We start from the raw sequence: 13071 nt of genomic DNA, 5'->3' as shown, positions 1-13071 counted from the left end.
GGGGCTAAGAGGAAGAGAAAAAGCTCAGATAACACAAAATGGGGCTAGATAAGACAGCTGTCAGTGGGAGAAGGGAGCAATACATTACATTTCTTACCAACCCTCTTCAGCCAGGGTGATGTGAGGAGTTCACTCTCTGCATAGGTAGAAGATGTGGGGAGGCAACTATTTGTTTTCCCTGATACACAGTGGTTTAGTTACCCATGGGAAAATACTTCATAATGAAGGCTACGTTTTGTTGTCAGTGGTTAAAATATTGATACACTGCTGCTGGATAAAAAAAAAAATCAATGTATTTGGAGGGGTCTCTAATGATACTTTATGTAGTTCTGTGTATAGATGACTGATACCCTCCTGCACATAGATTTCCTTGGGATTTAAAGAGCTCACAAAAAAACCTCAACAAAAAAGTAATTAATTCCCCTGGATGTTTTGTTCCATATACTGAGCTTTGGAACTGCACAGAAACTAGGACATTTTGCTGATGTTTTTCAGTTACAGTAATATCCCTCATACATACCAATCTTCCTTCATAATCTTTACAATATATCATTTTATTCCTTTTCATCCTAAGAAATGGCACCTAAAAAAAGCTATGTGATATCTGGATTGCTAATTAACTCTGCGCACTGCATTCTTCTGCCCAATCCAATACAAATTTATGTTTGAGGTTCTCTCCCTTTAACCTTATAAAATGAGTTAGGAAACAATAAAGTGTCCTTCTTGCTCTGCACGTGACTTCTTACCTGCGATGCAATGACAGACGGGGTTACGTCCCGCAAGGGAGCAGCAACAACAATCCTGAACAAATGCAAACTGGAAGAGATGTATTTCCAGTACAAGGTGTGAGACCATGTTCTTTCCTGGATATTACAGGGAGGATACCTTGATGGGGCAGCTGCGTGCGGGTGCTGCTTTGTTACACCATAATTTCGGCAATGTCGTTCCAAGAAGTGTCTGTGCACGTCATTGCCTGAGCAGACTTCTGCATTGGTATGTCACAACCCGGTGAAGTCAGCCCGCTTGACTCATTCAGAGCGATGGATCCTTGAAAGGGTGATGAATCAAATTGTTCATCCGGAGTAGGAGGATTTTGTTATGCAAAGCACTGCATGAGATGGTGCCTAAAGCAGGAATAACATAATGTCTTTGGTCAGTGTCCCTGCCACCACTGCGGCTTTCCGCAGGGTGACCTGCTCTGGGCTCTATCTCAGCAGGTTCAGCTCCACCATGGTTGTAGTTACACTAGCTATTAAGGATCATGAGACTCCAGTACTTGTAATAAAAGAAACCAAAATCCTTTCTCAGCATGCTTTTCGACCACAGATCACTCGGCTCTCCATCGTCTGACCCAGAGGATTTGCTTTCTTCATTGCTCTTTGGCGGGCTGGGATAGGTGAGGCACCCTCTCAAGATGTGCAAAAGTGGTGAATGTCAGGGCTGTCATGCGTGGAGGTTCATGGAAAAGGCTGTACACAATAACAAAGCTGGTTGGTTTTTAATGCATTTCATCTACGTATGGGTGTTTCCAAATTGCTGCTCCCTCATCCCCACTCCCTCTAGTCGGCTACCTGATCTGCTTCCAGCTACCTGTGATGCTAGAAGAGGATTATCTCAAGGTTATTTTCATATCACGTGTCAGTGCATCTCAATATACCATTTTTCTCTTCTATTTGCTAAATAGTACTTCCTTAAGGTCTAAAGTTTCAGCTTTAAGTCAGATCTTTTTTTTTTTTTTTGTTAGAAGTAAATGGGATTATTTTGAGAACCATTCCCTAAAACTGCCTTACATGAGCAAAATACACGGGTATTTAGGTCATCTCATCTACACAGGCTGTTGTTTGAATCACTCTGTGATAAGTCCTTTTTAGTATGCATTTGCCTTAAGATAGTTACACTGAAAAAAAAAAAAAACTGAAAAAAATTTTGTCATTCCTATTGCGGGTTGGAAGTGAGTCTGAGAAGTCAAATGAGTTTTAAGTCCCCAGGAGCAGGGATCCAGGTCAAAAATTCCCTGGATCTGGCTTATCTGAACTCAGCAGCTCGTAAGAGTAAGTCCTTTGGGATGTCACAAGTTCTGATCTCAGGTCTGCGTGTAAAAACATCTCTCACCACTCGATTTTCCCATGCAGTTTACTTTATTAAAGATTTAACCAGTTACTAGTCTATGTGACAGCATTCAAACACTGAGCCTGGAAATCCCTAATGGAGGTGTGGGAGAGGATGGGTCCCACCAGAAAAATTTTCACCAGTTCCAAGAAACTAGGCATCTAGTTTCTCGAAACCGGGGGACTTGGATTTGAGCCTTCTGTGATTTTATGCAATTTTGTGCCCCTCTAGCTTCTGACCCATCCAAACCCAGCTTCCCCTCCCTGGCAGGAGCCACCTTGGCTGTGTACAGAAACCCTTGGTTTAGCCGATGAGGGCATCTCCAGCCCCAAAACCCCAGATCTTTCGGGCGCTCTGAGGAGCGGAGAGCTTATCTCCATAGCAAGGATGCTTGTGCTGCCCCCAGCTTCGTAGGCTGTTCCTGCTGCTCTTTTAATTTAGAAAGAAGTGTATTTTGGAAAATAGCTCGGCGTGCTCTCACCGGAGGGCTCCAGCAGTGATTCCATACTGGCTGGTACCGATGCCTTGGAGGTGAATTCAGGTGCAAATCTGACAAGACACGTATAAATGGCAAGGACAGAAATAGTAGCTTTAAAACACAATTATTCCCTTAAGTTGATGCTCCTGCCTAGCAGTACGGCAGGATCTCAAGGAAAAAGCAGCAGTAGGGAAAGCATTTTCAAAACCTTCTTCTGAAGTTTCACGACCTCATCCTGTAATTCTTACACACTGGAGAAATCTCAGATCTGTGATCTGAGTTGCCGGTTGTGAGTGCTTGAGTGAAGCGTGAGAATGAGATCCTAATTAAGAGATATTGATCGTTACAAACAGTCCGGCCGGCCACCCTTGTCCACCTCCACGCTGATTTATGCATTTCAAGAAGAATTGCAGAAATAATGTGAAGTTCAGCAGCTCTCGGAGCTGATGCTGAACCTCCTGCCATTTCCTCCCTTCACCAGGATGGTTCCTGGTGGCTACCATGCCATTAACTTTGTGTCTGAACTGAGGGAACGGCTTTTTGGAATCCCCACCACACACTTTCCTCTCTCACTCCAGCACCAGCAGCAATTCCCGCTCTTCCCAATAACCTTCAGCTTCCCTGAGTCTAAATGTATGACAAAGACAGACCTTTAAAAAGTTGGACAGAGACCCAAATTGAAGGGCAGTGTGATAAATTCTGGTAGCGGTTTGACATGATGGGAAATTCATTCCTCCCACATAAATTATTTTCTGCACTTTTCAAGCTTTAGCCTTTTACTGTGCATTTTCAGCAATAAACAATGAAATATGGCATTATTTACTTGTGAAGCACTAATAATGCGTACACGCCATAAAACCTGATGATGCTCTGGAGAGCTCGCAGTCACCAGCATAAACACAGGGAAGACAGAACGTGCCGGAGACCCCGCTTCGGGATGGCCACACGTGCCCCGGCTGCTTCCCTGCTTTATGCCTCCCTGAAGCATCACTTACTGCAGGCAGCCCAATTTATTCCCTGCTGACTTAGCTCCCCGAATACGAGATGCCCTTTCCTTTAGGGTTCATTTCCCTTGATTTTATAAACATCCCTGAGCTACTCTATTGCTACCTGACCCAGCTTGTTTAGCGACACATCCCCAGTGGAGCCGAGCTCAGCAGGGGCTGCGAGACAGAGTAAAACCTGAGCCTTGCTAAACCCCACTGCCGGGGCTGCTGTGCTCGGGCATGGTTAACTCGGCACAGCTGGCTGTAGGGACAAAGTGTTGGAAGTGATTTTCAGCATGTGTGCATGGATAATACCATAATGAAGTCCAGCTACTTTAACTTTCCTGCATGATTTTTCTTTTTTTTTTGAGGCCTTTCACATTGATGTGCTTCACTTTATGTTGCTGAGTTTTGGGTTAAGCTTAGTCTAGCTTTACATGTTCAGACATAGCCATGCCCACACCATGTCCTTGTACCTACGCCATGTCCTTGGCACTTTTGTCCTTGGCTCCATGGATTGGGACCTGGCTGGATCTGCAGCAGCAGCAGCCTCCTAGAGAAGAGGTTCATGGGATGCATTGGTGGCATCCCAGTGGTACCTTTTCTTTTCTTACTCAAACCCAGGGAAGTTTCAAATGAAATTAAAGGTGAAGCTTGGGATGCCACCGGGTGCTAGTGAGCCTCTGAACCCAGAGGGATTCCTGCAAACACCCTGGTAAGGGCTTGGGTTCACTGCACAGGGTAGCTAGGTCCTGTGTCATCCCTTTGGGCTTTGGCAGCGTGAGGAGCGCGATTTGCTCATCAAACCCTCAAAATGCCTGAGAGACGAGAGCTGGCAGTGCGGTTAGCCTGTTTGAGAGCGGGGAGGAGGAACCTGGCCTCCTCCAAAGAAAACACGGAGCAGCTTTGGCCGTATCTATTATCATTATTGGAGCTGTCAGCTGAGGTTCAATAGAGAGCTTTAGATAGATGTATCGAGGCCAGCTTCCACACTGGCTTACCACGGCAGCGAAGGAGCCAGCTCCCGTCTCATTTGTGCTCATTTAATCCCATTGATTTTACAGGAGCTGAGGGTGAGGAGGACGGCAGCAGCAGGCTCTGCAGACCGCAGCTCAGGGCACCATCTTGGCTCAATCCCTCGTCCTCCCTGAACCATCCCCAGGAGAAAAACGGGGAGATTTGGGGACCCAGTGTTTTGTGCAAACCCCAGGACCAACACGCAGGGACAAGCTCCTCCAGAATCAAAGATTTTATCCTAAATCAAGTCACTGGGAAGCTGAACCGTGACTCTCATTTTGTGATTTCTGTTATTCTCCCTCTGCAGTACGTTCTTACATCTTTACCATTTTGCTCCATCTTAAGGTTGTACTGAGAAAGGGAGACCGTTCGCTGTTTTAGCAGAAGTTAAGTCAATATTTCTCTGTTTTCTAGCCCATTCCATGGAGCTGTGCAGCAATCAGTCTCAAAGAAGCAAGGCTATGTCTATTCTCACGTCTCTCATAAAAATACTATATCAGAAGTGAGATCCCTGTGGGATGCTGGTTTACCGCGAGTATCTGTACATTTCTGTACAAAATTAGAATATTCAGGAGACATAGTCAGTCTGTTCTAGGACTACAGCTAGAGTTTGTTGTCCAAGATTAATTAAAGGGCTGGAGAAACTGTGAATGTGATTACCTCTTCTTATCCTGTTCCAAAGTCCATGCGATATCTACAGTGTTTCAAAGTTACATGTTTTAAAAAAAAATCAATAGTGGTGGAGTTCTCATTATCACCAACCTACAAATAAAGTTGTATGAGAAGCAGAGAAAAGAAACATTGGTGTGGAGACAGGCTTCACCTTTACATTTGTGAGTGGATTTTCCTCTTAAGAAAAACCATTGAAAATCTCAAAAATCACTAATGGAAAACAAAACAAAAAAAAAACCAAACCATAACCCACCATCATCACATCCTGTAGGTGAGGCTTTAAAAAGCCATTGTCTGAGTACTCGGGGTCAGGCATTTGAGGTGAAACAGGTCTTGGACTTTGGCTTTGCCACCAAATTCCAGCCTGCAAATTCTTCTGTATCTTTTTCTCCATGGACAGGGATAGTTTAATAGTAGGTCCCCACTGGTAGGACCTCATGAGATAGAGACAAGTCTGTTCTCTGGCTCCAAGAGCTGAACACAGATGTCTCAAATCTTCTCTTCTCCTAGGGCATGTGGGTCTGAAGTGATTGCTGCTAATCAAATCAATCCCATTAACTGAGAGTGTAGCATTTGAGATGATTGGACACTTTGTGAAGGACGCTTTCTCCCATCCATCTCACGGGGAGCTCTCATCGCTCCACTTGTGCCCTCCATCACTGCCACCACCAGCCGGACCTTCGGACGGAGGAGGACAGCTTCATTATACCCAAGGGCTGTGCTGATTCGGGGCACCTGTTGGTGGCTCAGCACCACGCTTCTGGGAACCTCCAGCCACAGAGGGGTTCAGGCATTGTTTTTGCGATCGCATCTCTTCCAAAAGCCACTGTCACAGCCCTGTCAGCTCCAGTGTCATGTGTGGCCCTCTGCAAGCAGCAAGGTCAGCAAAGTTGCTGGTGCCCTTTTAACCTGCTGTGATAAACACAGTCACAAAGGTCTTATAACACAGCTCAGAACAGGATCTGCCCTTCGTTATCCAAATGAGGTCGAATTGTGCCAGCACATAGCTATGAGTCACGGCAGGTTTCGATTGGGATTTCTGATTCCTAAACAAGGACTGATGAGACTCCCCGGTAGCTGCCATTGATTTTCTCCCCCAGAAGTTCTGCATGGCTGCAGCTGAAGAGGCTTTGCGTTTGCTCTCGCTCATTTGCACAAAAGGTGATGGTGCAACAGGTCTGACAGTCAGGACGCAAACGGGAAGGATCTCGTCTGGGTTTCAGGCTGGGGATTTCAGGTCCTTTGTCACATGCCAGCAGTGCCTTGGAGAAACGCAACTGCAGGCAGAGGTTTCAGTCCACGCTCGTGAGACATAGTGGCTCAGGACAGCTTCTCCAGGGGTGAAGGGAGCTGCTTCTCACCCATGAGGCCAGAGCACACTGTCCCTGGAGAATTTCTTAGCACGACAGCGGTGAAAATGACTGCCCACCACACCGATACCGGTGTCCGTAAGCAGCAAAGCCACCCGTGCTTTTCAGTTTGGGAGGTCTCCTGCTCACAGTTGTGTGGTTTAGGTCTCGTTAATATTTCAGGAAGCTTTCAGACCAATTAAATCTTCAATGAGCGTGTCTCAGCTCTTTGCACATTGCCTTCATTTCTGCCTTTGTTGCAGCCTAGCTGTGTGCCCGTGTATAAACTGCCTCAAACATACCCGGGACAAGACAAAAATTCATCTCCCTGCTCTCCTCCCCAGACCATGCTCTGTCAAAGAGAGGAGAAACCAGAAGCCCTGGGTTCACAGGCCCGGGAAGCCGAGGGAATTAGTTTTCTATCAAACCTTTCATTCTCCAGATATCAAAACACTTTGTGAAGTCGCGGCCTCTAGGGAAGCAGAGCTGCTATTTACGTGATCAATATAAAGTTTTACACAGACTCTTGGATGCTCACAAGAGATGGGAAAGAATGTAGCTGAAACAGCTCTTCACATGAAAACACGATGTTTATTGGCATTGAAACACCCTGCTAGGCTGAAATCAGATGCCAAGCGATGGGAGCTCAAGCCAGGATGGATCTCGATGGGGAGGGGAGTGGAGCAGGCTGGCTTTTTGCACAGGACTAGCTAAAATTTCCCTGTCATTATGTGTAATAATAGAAGAATAAATGCACAGCATGGTGAGATGATTGAGCTTGGAGCCAAGGGGGACAGAGCCAATAACCTTTTCTATATTTCCCTGCCATGTGAATTCTTCACACCTTGAACTACTTTCCCTTGATTTTCTTCTTTTTTTTTTTCTTCTTCTTTTTTTTTATTGAGGCAACAACCAATAAAAGAAACTAATGGATCAGAAACCACGTAAGAAATCTCCCACTGAGCTTTATTCCCCACAGGCTCATTGCATCAAAGGGAAGGCAGCAAAAGAGGGCAAGCAAATGCTACGTAACAGCAAAAACGAGTTGGCGAGGGGCAGGTCACGTTGCCTGCAAGAGACCACGGGCTCGTGGGGACTGTGGCAGCTGCCCGGGCCGGGGTGAAGAGGACGTTTCTGGGCTTTACACGAGGCAGCACAGCTCGTGCCTTTGCTCTGCATTCCTCCGTCTCCACTCCTTCTAATGCAAACATGCCTCCACCTTGTTTGCTTCTTCCCTGCTTCCTCGTGTGCCACCTCCACGCTTGGAGCAGAGGTTTCTTGCTTGCTGTGATTCTTCTCTCCCTGCATTCACATCCCGTTTTCTGACTGGGAGGTGCAGAGAGACTGTTCATCTCGTAGATCTCTTGCCTGCCCCTTCTGCAGGAAGGGTAATTTCATCCCGCTTGCAATGCTTTACTTTTCTCACTCCATCTTACTGACCTCAGCAACGTCCAATTAGCAAATCTGGGCCTCCCGTATGCAGCAGATATTACTTCCACCTCATTTCAAGTTTACCACTCCACCAGTTTTTGTTGTGCTCTTTCTAGCCCTTGGTAATTTTGCTCCAGAATAATGGGATCAGCGTCTCGTAATTAGTGCGAACTGTGGTGCTACGCCCTGGGAAATCAGACACGGTGGGAAAACACTGACTGTCCTCAATGCTTCCTAGGAGACACGAGCCCTGAAGTTTCAAAGCAGCCTGGAGAGGGCAAATGGTGGTTATTCCACACAAATGCAGCCCATGGAAAGTGCAGTGCTAAACTTCTGCTCTGGGTACGAAGCCTCGCAGTCAGCGCAGAGCAATAGCAGCGAGACGGTATGCAACTTTATCAGGGGCTTTGAAAGTTGGAATAAGGACTTTATGCAGGATAAAGTCAAGGCTTTTTGTAAAGACTCATCCTTACCCTAAATCCTGCTACCTCCACAGCTGGTACGTTTGCTCAGCGGGGTGGGCAAGACAGCTCAGAGCATCCTGCAGCCGCTGTTCCAGGCATCACGTCTCACCTGTGCTTCTTTCCGGAGATCTCCCCACCCTGAGCAAGCCACAGGCACGGAGCTGCTCCTAATTCCCTGCGTTGCCCAGCCACAAGCAGTGCTGCTGATAACAAGCTCTGAAAAGATAGGGGGAAAGAGCATTAGGAGATAATAAGTCTTATTTACAGCTTGGAGAATCTGCATTTTAGAGCAAGGCACCGTACTTAAAAATCAGGAGAGAAAAGGGGCACCTTGCAAAAGTGAGTGTTGCCTGGGCAACATCAGCATCTGCATCCCCATGTCTCCTCGTCCCGTGCTTAGCAAATATCCTCACTGTGGTGCTTCCCTGCACGCGCAGCCTTACACTTTTCTCCCTCTCGCTCACGTCCACACCTGCTTCTCCAAGGTGAATGTACAGGGACTAGCACAAGAAGTCTACATATGCTGCTGGCAAGAAATGAATCTTCCTTCGGTCTTTCGGCTTCTCTCATCCTCTGGGCTCTGCAGAGTCTCGGGTCCGTGCTTGCATGCAGTGCAAGCTTCACCCCACGCCCGTGCCTTCAGATGGAGCCAGGCGCAGCTGTGCCCTCCCTGTTCGGAGCCGAACCACAGATCCTGTGTCTCTGGCTGTGCCGTATCTCCGAGTTACATCTATGTAGTAGTTAGGCTTGAGGACAGATGCTTTTTCCACCACCCTGCCTTGCCTTTTTTTTAAGACTGTAAAAGAAAACCACGCTCATCTTCCAGAGCTGAGAGTTCTCTTGACAGCAGAACAGTGTGATGGATGTGCCAGGGCATCATTTCATCAGAATATCAAGCCACGAGGTTGGCTACTGCCATTCATTCTTGTCATTTTAATCCTCCTGATGTGTAAGACCACATTAAAATCCTATGAGAGAAAAGTGCTGCATGTCTCCTTGTCAGAGAGGGCTCTGCCAGTTCATCCATCCAGCCCTGGGACAGCGCAGGTGGAAGGGTGCTCCTCGTTGGACCTTTCCTTGAAGGTGAAACAAAAAAGTCTACAGGTACCTAATCCCAGTCCAGCTCCATTTTCTGGATGAAGAGAGAAACTGTCATGGCATTTATTGTTTGCAGTTTTCTCCATCCCAATCATTAAAAAAAAATCAGGGTTTTTCCTTTCGTCTTGCCAATGACAAAAGGAATTTGTCTTTCTTATTCTTTTTACTCTTCCCTGATGTGTTTTTTTTTTACCATCTTGAGCAGTGGGCTGGTGGCCAAATTTCTGAAGGTGTTTAAGCATCAACAGATGCAGCTGAGTACCTGGAGGGATTTTTCAAAAGCATCTTGCTGTAATTGTTTATGATATTCTTCACTTCCCATCATGATCTCTTTGGTAGCATCCCTATTCCTGCCAGCACTGCGTCTCCTACTGCAAAACTGAGTTAGATTTTGCTTCTTTTCTTGCTTTTAGTTCCAGAGCTCCAGGAAACTGTACAAAGGGAGAAAAATTGTACAAAATCTGCTGCAAATGGTTATATTTGGGTATTTGTTAGTGTCCTTATAAATACTTATGGGATGTTGAGAAGGTGCACGCTTCCATTCACAGCGGCAGAACACCAGTGTGAGCAGAGCCTTTTCATAGACATGATCTTGCACTAAGAACCATCCAGAGAAATCAACTGCCAGCTCCCTTTGAAATGCAAAATATTCCTGTGTTGCAACATCATGGCCAAATTTGCCAGTGGATTTTAAGCATTTGTGCGTTTTATTAGAAGCAGCAGTTCATTTACAGAGAGCACTCCTGTCACTTTTGCTCACTGCAAATTCCAGGGATCACATTTGTGTTGTTATTAACAACCAGGTAAAAATCTGAGAGAGGTTTGCAGGCAGATCTGCAGAAAGTAGCGATCTGCGGTTGGCCTCCTCCGCCGGGACAAGCCGAAAGAGCCGCTGCAGCCCAGGGCTGTTAATAAAGAGCAAAGGGATCTGCAATTTCCATCCTGCACTGCCATCTATAGCGCAGCGCCGCGCACAGCAAACAGCGCTGCACACATCAGACCAGAAGCAAAAAAAAAAACCCAAAACAAAACCCCAACCAAGGCAGAAGAATCTTAGTGCAATGAATTAAATTGGAGATTTAGGGACCGTGGTCCGTGTTGTGTCGGTTTGGATGGGAGCGGAGGAGCTTGGGGTGTGAGTCCCACCTGCCCTCCTGTCTGGGCATCCCTAATTTTGGTGGGTTTGCAACACAATTTCATCCCCTCTAAATCCATACAGAAACGGCCAGCTTTCTCCAAGGGACAGCTCAAGACATCCTAAATCAGAGGTGTGAAACCAAAACCCATTTTGACTTTGATGAGCAAAGGGAATTTCTCTTTATTTTTGATTTTTAAACCAGATGTTGCTTTCATGCTCTGAAACCTCCGAAACAGCTGAATGGATTTTCTTCAAAATCTTCACACGCACAAAAATTCACCTTTGGGCTGCGAACAAGCTTAAGAAATTGCACTGTGATGGAGAAATTTTTTTCCCCCTTCTTTCTCTCTTTTTTTTTGATTTGGAAAGTTAAAAGGATCCTAAAATAGAAGCTGAGAATTGGATTAAATGTCCCTCTTTTAACTCTTAGCACTGCTCCAAGTCTGCAATTATCATTTCTTAAGGTGCCTGGCTCCCATCCCTCTTAGACTTCCAGCTGCCACATTTTTTTTATTAAAATAACTGCTAAAATAACGCTGAGGACCAGCTCATCTCTGGCGCAGTCTGAAGAGGTAGCTTTGCTGAGAAAACCAACAGAAAGCCTAGGTTTGGCCCAATTTCACATACCTCAGAAACAGACCTGGGAGCCTGAGGAAGAGGATGGAGGTCGCAGGAGCTGGGGAGCCCTAAATTAGGAGAAATCCCCCCTGTGCTCCTTGTGGCCCACCTTCACTGCCAGGAAGGGATAAATACCTCACCAGTAGCTTTCCTGACCTAAATCTATCTAGAAAGGGACATGAGAAATTAAAGGTGTAGTTACATTTTTGTTTTTCAAGAGCAGCTTCGAACAGAAAGGTTGTGTGGGATGGCTGATCCCAACAACAGCCTCATGCTAGTATTAATTAGTGCCCTGGGGAAATGCATATCTAGTTTATTACAGCCCCTTACTGTATCATATGGGAATATCTGGAGCATTGGACGCTTGGGAAATGCTTTCATTGACAAAGGATGGGCTAAAATCATCAGCTCCTGCTCTGACCATTAATTTTCAGCGCCCTTCGCTGATGAAGTATCTGGCATGAGTAAATCCTCCCAGGCTGAAGGTGGAGCAGACGAAGCCCTGCGTGGGTACGGGAGGAAAGCGGGGTGAGCTTTCCCCAGTAAGGGATTTCAGCCCCTAAAAAGCACCGGAGACTGAGGGGGAGCCATTCGTGACCCCTGGGGAGGATTTGGTGAGAGCAGCCCTTCGCGCGGAGCAGACGGACGGGCTCTGTGCAGATGGATGTGTCAGCCAGCTTGGCCACTAGCTGTTTTAATAGAAAATTATATGCTAAATCAAGCACTGGGAAACAAATTGCACACTCAGCTTGGCTGGAAGGCCAGCCTCTGGCACAGGCAGCTCTTCTCAATGGAGGCATGTCCACCTCCCGCGGGACCTGCCGCTGGGATTTGCCTTCAGCAACACTGGATGGCCGGAGCAAAAGCCGGAGTCTCACGGGCAGCTTCAGCACACGGGTGTGGTGTTTGCTGCCAAAGTGTGTGTATTTTTCCTGGTTTTCCACTGAGGAAAGCATATGGAATGGCAAGCCTGCTGCGAGCTCGGCTTGGCGGGGAAGTGAAGCAGAGGGCTTGCCCAGTTTAGCATCTCAGCCGACAAATTCCGCAGCGAACCTCTCCTGGTTACACCTACAGTAATTCCTCCCCTTGTTCTTGCAAGCCTAGTTCAATTATCTTTTTATTTTTGTGCATGTATCTGCAAATAGCCGATTACTGGTGTTAGACCCTGCCAATAAATTGTATGCTTTTTATTTGTTTCCCTTCTTTCCAGAGTCGGTTTGCATTAGGTAGCGCTGCAGCCTGCAGAAGTGGTTGAGGCAAGGAGGCAACGCCTTGGTGGCCACAAAAAACAAGCTATTATTGAGTATGGCCCCTCCTTCTCACAAAAAGAGCCCTTGGAAGATGCAAGCAGCTGGAATATGGATATTTTCATGACCATAAAAATTTCATTTTACTTTTATTGCTATTGAAAAGCCCTGGATAGGTGTGTTTCTCATCCAGCTGATCAATCTGAGGTTAGAGGCCACCACACCAACAATTACACAGATGTGTATCTTTGTGTGCGTGGAAGCAGTGTATCTCAACTTCTTTCCAAAAGAAAATCAAAGGTGAAGTGTTGCTAGCACAGAGACACAAAGAATACCCTCTCTTTTTCATCCGAGACTCCAGCACAGGCTCTCTACGCCCACTTGGGCTCCTTTCAGGTCCCGATGTGCCTCCAGGTTGCCTAGCAATCCTAACAATATTTTATGAGGCCTTATTCCAGAGGCAC

This window comes from Chlamydotis macqueenii, chromosome 15 (assembly GCF_036417535.1).
Source record: "Chlamydotis macqueenii isolate bChlMac1 chromosome 15, bChlMac1.mat, whole genome shotgun sequence".
In the NCBI taxonomy this organism is placed as follows: domain Eukaryota; kingdom Metazoa; phylum Chordata; class Aves; order Otidiformes; family Otididae; genus Chlamydotis; species Chlamydotis macqueenii.
This window is presented reverse-complemented; position numbering follows the sequence as displayed.